Source organism: Corvus brachyrhynchos, unplaced genomic scaffold (assembly GCF_000691975.1).
Source record: "Corvus brachyrhynchos isolate BGI_N302 unplaced genomic scaffold, ASM69197v1 scaffold302, whole genome shotgun sequence".
Classification (NCBI taxonomy): Eukaryota; Metazoa; Chordata; class Aves; order Passeriformes; family Corvidae; genus Corvus; species Corvus brachyrhynchos.
Window position 1 is genome coordinate 4,033,052 of NW_008237244.1, and position 7,512 is coordinate 4,040,563.

The 7,512-nt window shown below is 45.8% G+C and overlaps 1 long non-coding RNA gene across 1 annotated transcript; it reads left to right on the forward strand.

The window, feature by feature from the left end:
* The first annotated feature begins 1,975 nt into the window (after positions 1-1,975).
* LOC108445689 lies at positions 1,976-6,808 on the forward strand. Its single transcript, XR_001860640.1, has 2 exons — positions 1,976-2,735; positions 5,437-6,808. It is a non-coding gene; the product is annotated as an uncharacterized LOC108445689 (long non-coding RNA).
* Positions 6,809-7,512: the final 704 nt, after the last annotated feature.

The window sequence follows — 7,512 nt, forward strand, 5'->3', positions numbered from 1 at the left end:
CTGGGGCATGTCCAAGGGTGGCTGGTGGGATGTGCCACCTTCCCCTTGGTTAGTCCTCTCAGGAGCCAGTGACCTCTGAGGAGTTGAATGGGAGTCCCATCTCTTTGTTTGTCATGGTATGTCCTGTTTGTCTCCAGTTTTATGGCCACATGATTTGGCCTTGAATTTATATGCATAAAAATAAGTGTTTATATTCCCACTCTAACAAAGGTTGGCTTTACTCAGGGATTGCAAGCAAGAGAGGGTGAGTAGAAAAGTAAGATGAAGACAGAAGAGATGACCACACTTAAATGCACAGTTATACATATCTGCCATCAGTCAAGGTCTTTTGGTGCACTACATTTCCAACCTACTTCCCAACCTAAACTGCCAGTGGATACTCATGGTGGCATGTCGATCTGGGTCTTGGACACTCTGGGAGAGACCTCAGACATTGTTCATCTCCTTCTCCTCCCAGAGCTCATCAGGGAGCTGAGCAAGGCTCTGGTTCAGTGCCAGGCTCTCTTTAGCCAAGCCCTGGAGCCTGGGCTGCAGATCACCACCGGTGGCCAGCACTTTCCACTCCTCATCCTCTTTTATGGGTAATGAGCTCTCAGATGGGCTGTTTGCTTTATGCTGGCTTTGCAATAACTGGTTTCATCAACACCTTCATCCACTGTGTTTGGCTACAGATGGAATGAAGCAACAGGCAAGATTACAATCCCTCTGTGTGACCTCCAGGCCTGCCTACCACCTAGCACATTCCAGACCAGCATAGGTGTCCTGAAACTGGCTGAGACCTGGCTCTTCCTTTTGTTGATGGAACCCTTCTTAGGAAAACAGCCCTCTAGAAGGTGCTTCGTGGCCTCACAGCTTTACCAGATCACTGAGATGGTGCAGTCCATCTCCATAGTTAAAAGAGGCCTAATAACAGTGGTGACATGCTAAAGAGGTGTTTGCCTCAGTGTCCATGCAAACTGGAGGGGGGATTTGGGACAATCTTGGTGGATTCATCTGGGAGAAGGATGGGCACCTGTGCTTTCTGCTGAGGCTGCTGGAGAACACCCTTCCCCTGAAGATATACTTGAGATTTCCATAGGATTACATCACTTGTCATTTGGGCAGTTCAGCCCAAGGGTGTGATCTTAAGACAGACATGATGTGATCATATGGCTGCCTCCCTCAGCTCCTGCTGCCAGCAGATAACACAGGCATCTCCTGAAGGACTGACTCTCCCAGATCAACCACTGCTACAGAGAGGACAGTGGCTGATGGCTCTTTGTGGTGTTAATGCAATAGTGTGGTGGTGTAACTTCATGAGTCTCAACATGCCACTGTGTTATTGTATAAAAATGGCTGTGAGAAAAACTTCACATCTGACAGTTGTAATTTCTTTCTTCACTCCTTGCTATAAAGACAAACCCTTCCTCTCCCATCCTTTTCTGATCATCTTTACTGAGAGGACTTGTGTCTTGAAGACATTTGTAGTAGGGAGCCAGAAGCCTCCTGTTTAATGCGTGACAGGCAAAGGAAATCGCCCAATGCAAAATTAACTTTACAGAGGACAGGCTGACCTGGTCCTGCAGCTGCAGCAGGCACTGCTACAGCTCTGTCAGAAAAGAGGCATCAGGCAGAAAATCTGGGGAGCCTGAACTGGGGTTGCACACAGAAACAGCACCACATGGTACAAGCTGGGAATAGCTACATTGCCCTACACGGAGTCATATGTGGCGGCCATTGAGCCCATGAAACAAGGGACAAAGAGAGGCCACTAGTAGGAGAGTCCCTAAGATCAGAGAGCCTCCCGAGGTTAGGATGAACAGAAAAGGCTTCCCCCAGACGGCTCTGCTTTGGTATGGTAATGTACCCCAGTTCTGATTCCCTGGCCGGCCCGTTGGCCTCCCCGCCCCTTTGTACCTGATATGTCCCTGCCCTAGAAAGTTCTGCACTCCCGGTTTCTCCCATTGGCCTTTGCCCCTCCCCACTGCCTCAGAGTTTCCCCATTGGCTCCCATTCCCCAGTCCCGCCTTCGTACCGCTCCCGTGCCATCAGAGCATTGGGCCCTGGGGCTCGATCCGCTCCCGGACTTAAACCTGGGCGCTCCATTGTTCTTTGTCTTCGTCCCTGGAACCTTTTACGGTGTGGTTGCAATAAGCCTCATCCGCGGAACCCCATACAGAGACCCTTCCCGGCTCTCTGTCGTCCATCCATTCGTGGAGCTATCCATGTGTGTGTGTGTGAGCGTGTGCTGGGAGTGGCTTCGCTTTGGAGACGCTTTTAGGAAGGTCGCGGCATCTCGTGCTCTGGCACCGACAAGCCGCGCGGTCCGCGACAGTCATAGGAAACAATAGGACAACTACAGGTTCTCCACCCATCAAGGGTTATTGTGGAGAGCATGTCCTAAACCTGGAGGGTGTCTGTCATGTCCCTGCCCAGAGGGCTGCTGCTTTGGAGCAACAGAGAATGCTGAAAACGGGGTGGACAAACCATCAGCTGTGAAGAAGATGAACATCTGCACAGAAAGTGGAGAAAGTGATTGGAGGTGTTTGCTCAGGCTGTATGAGGATGTCACCTTGGGTGTGCAAAGTTTCAACTTCTCCAGACTGCAGGAGGGGGAAGAAATGCTCCTGAGATAGTCACTCTGCCTGAGAAGGCTCCAGAGACAGCCGTGGCTGCTGGTGATCTTATGCCTGACAACATGATGTGATGTGGCGTTACAGAACTGAGCTAATGAGCTCCCTCCCCAATGATACCAGGTAAGCCTCACAGGTCATGAGACTGGACAGCTGCTGCCTGCCCTTGGACCAGGAGCCTAAATCCCACCAGAAGTACCAATTCTGGGAAGGAGGAGGCAAGAAACTCTTGAGCCTTCACTGACATCTTGGGCAAACATGGCAAATTACAAGGTTTTTTAATATGTGTTAGGATTTCTGTTGTGTTACTAATAATAATATTAGTGACTTTTTGGTTAGGCTGGAAAGGGCAAAGAAGAGGTTGGTGACGGCCCTACAAGAGGCCCATCAGAGCCAATTGCTGTCTTGTGCAGCAGCTCATGTTAGCCCTTGTTATGTGGTTTTGACTCAGACTCAGCAGAAGCATATTGGTGATGATTCTGTTGCTAAAAGAGGTTTCTAAGCACCACATCTATAACCTGCTTATATTTTTATGTGTGTAAAAACATAAGTGTATCACTCCAGTTCCGGACAAACTATGCAAAAGTCACAGGTAGAGTGGCTGTTAGCCCAAGCACTTCAGCAGATTTGGAAGAGGGATGACAAGAGATGCTGGGGACTGCACTCATTTTTCCTGGGCTCTTAGGAAGCTGGTTGTTGGTGCTGTTTGTGAAGTTTATGTCAGTGCCGTATTCTCAACACAAGGTAGTCCATTAAATATCAGATCACAAATCAATGATGTGCAAATGCTGTGTGCCACAGAGAGACTTCTGCTCATTTCCTGTGTGAAACTGTTTATTTATTTCCTTCAAAACCTGTAGACTGGAAATTCAGGTTTCTAAATAGAAAGTAATTCTTCCATCACAGCAGGATAGCTATCATATTCTCCACAAAACCATCTGTAGTAATAAAAATACAACATAAACTCAAGCCTCACAATGAAAAGTCCTCCTCATTTTTTAAACCTTCTTCTTTGCAATAGTGATACTCTTCACTTCCCTCTTGCTTACTGGTACTGAGAGCCCAGATATGTCTGCCAAACTGGCTTAATTTTCTCTTTGGAATATGAAAAATATTTGCTACCAGGCATACATTGTTTTTAACCTGCTAAAGAAGGACTCCTTCCACAGTATGACAGCTGCTGCTTTCTTCTGTCAATCTGAGTTAACTTCTCTGTTTATGATGGACTGCACACCAGAGGAAGGGAAATATTTTGGGGTGCTGCAGAGTAAGATGTTTCAAGGATGTTTGGCTATAGGAGTGTTGATCTGCTGGAGGGTAGGAAGGCCAAGGCTGGGCCAAGGCCAGTGTGTGAGGTTCCATAAGATGAAGTGAGGAGTTCTGCACTTGTGTCACAAGTGCTACAGGCAGTGCTACAGGCTGGGGACAGAGTGGCTGGAAAGTGACTCGTTGGAAAGGCCCTGGAGGTGCTGGTTGGCAGTGGCTGGATGTGAGCCAGCATGTGTCCAGGTAGTTAAGAAGGCCAATGGCATCCTGGCCTGTATCAGAAACAGTGTGGCCAGCAGGACCAGGGCAGTGATTGTCCGCCTGTACTGGGCACTGGTGAGACTACAACTTGAATTCAGTTCAGCGTTCAGTTTTGGGCCCCTCATTACACAAAAGACTGGTGTCAGAAAAGGGTAACAGGGCTGGTGAAGGGTCTGAGAAGCAGCCGAGGGAGCTGGGGAGCTGGGAGCTGAGTCTGGAGAAAATGAGGCTCAGGGGTGACCTTTTCACTCTCTACAACTGCCTGAAAGGAGTTTGTAGTGAGGAGAGGGTCAGTCTCCTCTTCCAAGTAATAATCTCTATGACAAAAGGAAATGGCTTCAAATTGTGCGAGGGGACGTTTAGATTGGATATTAGGAAAAACTTCTTCACTAAAAGGGTTATCAAGCATTGGAACAGGGTGCTCAGAGAAGTGGTGGAGTCATCATCCGTAGAGGTATTTAAAAGACGTGTAGATGTGGCATTTAGTTTAATGGTGCACTTGGCAGTTCCAAGTTAATGGTTGGACTTTATGATCTTAGAGGTCTTTTCCAACATAAATAATTCTATAACTATTTATTTTAAACATTTCTTTCCTTGGTCACTCCTCAGCTGCCAGACCACAGGGCAACATGGTCAAGGAAGCCCCACATGAGTCTTGTCCCCACCGTGGTCTGCAGAGCAGCACAAGTAACTAGTGAGAGCCCTTGCTGCTCAGATGCCTGAAACTTCACTCCTTCCTGAGGTCCTGAACTCATCTGGGGCATCCCCATGCTACAAGCTTGATGCTTCACTGTGTCAATGGAAATTGAGTCTTTCTGGGGGAAGAAAAAGCTTTTGTTTGGGTCCATGAATATCCTCTGAGTCCGCTTCATTAGGTTTCCGGTAGGCAATTTTGCCTTGGATTTCATCAGGGATTTATCTTGATGCTCTCTGGGTCATTTCCTTGGCTTTACCCACTGGCGTCAGGACTGTGGCTAGAGGCAAATTGATTCTCTGATGTCCTTGCAAATGAATTAAAAAATCATTTCAAATACAGTTGAGAAAGGTTTTTCAGGTTCCTGTGACCACCGACCTTTCAATGCTAAATGATTCCGGCTCCAAATCTTTTCCTTGAAAATACCTTGAAAATAAACACAGCGTCTCATAAAATCATTTAACTTGAGTAAGACTGAATGCATAATTGCTGTTCATAATAAATGACTAATCCAATGAAGGAAATTTTAGCATTAGCTCTGTTTTAATTTTCAAAATAGAAAATTATATCAAATAATAAAATGGAATTGTTTTTCTAACACAGAAATTACAGGGATGGATTTCCCCCTCCTTTACACAGACCTGGAGTCCCTCTGGGTGAGTGCAGTATCCATAAGGGGAGAGCCTAACTTACAGGTTCAGGTGTAACCAGACCCAGGCCTGCTGCAGTCAGTAGGATGTTGCCCTTCACTTCGGGATGTGCAGACTCTGAGTTTTAGATGTACGTTTTCCTTTAAAGCAGTTGCACACCAGTTAATTGTTTGTGTGTGTATGTGTGTGTATGTGGACCAGATGCACAGATTTGCAGACCCCAGAGAATATCAATGCTTTCAAAGGATGTGATGTAAAATTCTGTACACTAAATTTATTTCTTCCCATGCAACTGTGTACAATCAGTTCTAATAGGAACTAGACACTTCCTGCACGTCTGTTTTTTAATGGAATCTGCTAAGTTTTACAAGGGCCATATTTAGCTGTACATCCTCTCAACTGTTAACTGTATTATCCTTTTAAGGAAGTCATTAGCTGCTTACTAAACACTCTTCCTATAGTGGTTTTACAATGCATGCACATCAAAATGTAGTGCTCTGCAGGCTAAATAGTTCTCCGTAGTAAAAGAGTGCATATGTATGTGACTAGAATAAATAAGGAGAACCTCTAAAATGTATGGCACAATTAGCAAATGATTCCTTCCTCTATACGCTCCAACAGCTCCTAAAACAAACTTAATATGCTTAAATAATTTCCTTTTTTTTTGTTCTGATCCCAGGACTTCTGCTCATGCCACCCAGACATTATATTTTCTGCTACATTTTTGTTTCAGCTTGAAGGAGAGGAATGATTTTCACATCCTGACTGGTTCAGCATTTGCAGCTGAAGCTGTTTTCTTCCTTGTGTCATTCTGGACTAGCTTCTACATTTCATCTCACACCATTCTGTTACGCTTTGCATGTACAAAGTGGAACCATCAACTTTCAGCCTAAAAGGTCTATTTTAATATGAAGGGGAAATAAAATGAGGAAGATCATAAGTGAAGTCTCCATGAAGAAGTTCACTGCACTTCCTCTTTCTGAAAACAAACTGGAGGCTGCCTCTGGCAAATACGAGGTTTGTTTTAATGTGACTGTACAGGAAAGACCTTACTCCTTGAACCTGCCACAGTCCTGCTCTGTGAAGTCTGCATAAAGTTTACATGGGAGTTATAAATCCGGAGGAGAGAGCACTGAAATAAATGGTCTTTACTTCCTATGGGATAATGGTATTGTACTCTGCCAAACTGCATGTTGGATTTTTGCTGTACCTCTTATTCCCTTGAATAATCAAATACCAAGAAATTAGAATCCACCTTCCTTTCTTTACTTACCTGCATCCGCTTCCTTTACAAAAGCAAAAAATAAAGACCCCACCAGATCTTACTTTCCAATGTATATGCTTTTGTTCTAAGTTTTGTGGTTCTTCCTCCCTCTAACTGAGACTTGTGGAAGTATGTGAGCAGGTGCCTAAACAATTTCAAGCATTCCCACATCAGGAAAACTTCCCTTTCCGACTCTGGGGGACTCTGCAGCCCCTGCAGAGTCAGTGGCAACAGGAACTGCCCATGGTCTTGTATAATCCACCTACTCTGCTGTTCACTTTTGTGGACTTCTCCCACAGCAGTGGTAGACAGTAGACAAAAATAAATGGCAGAAAAATTATTCTACCTTACATTTTTGAGAATTTTTATGTTTGGGCTCTTTCATCCTGTCTGAGTCTGTCATGGGCAGGTCAAGGATGGATGGGGTCACAGTCCCAGAGCAGAAGCAAAATGCTGAGGCATGGACACAAAAACAAGACCTGCTCTCCCAGTTGGCTGGCAACATGTATTTGGAGATACAGTGAAGGGGCTGGGGAGGATGAAACCTTGACAGTGTGTGTGCTCAGAACAGGCTAGTAATGAGCCTTGGGCTCACCCTAGGATGCTGGTGGCATTGTGACCTCAGTGTGATTTGTGCTCTGACGTGCTCTAACCAGCACAGGGGACAGGGAAGTGGGAAGGAGCTGGTAAGTCTTGTCTTCAGTCTGGCAAAAGGACACCTCATGCACTCAGCCTCTGTGAAGCCAAGGGGCCACACCACATCAT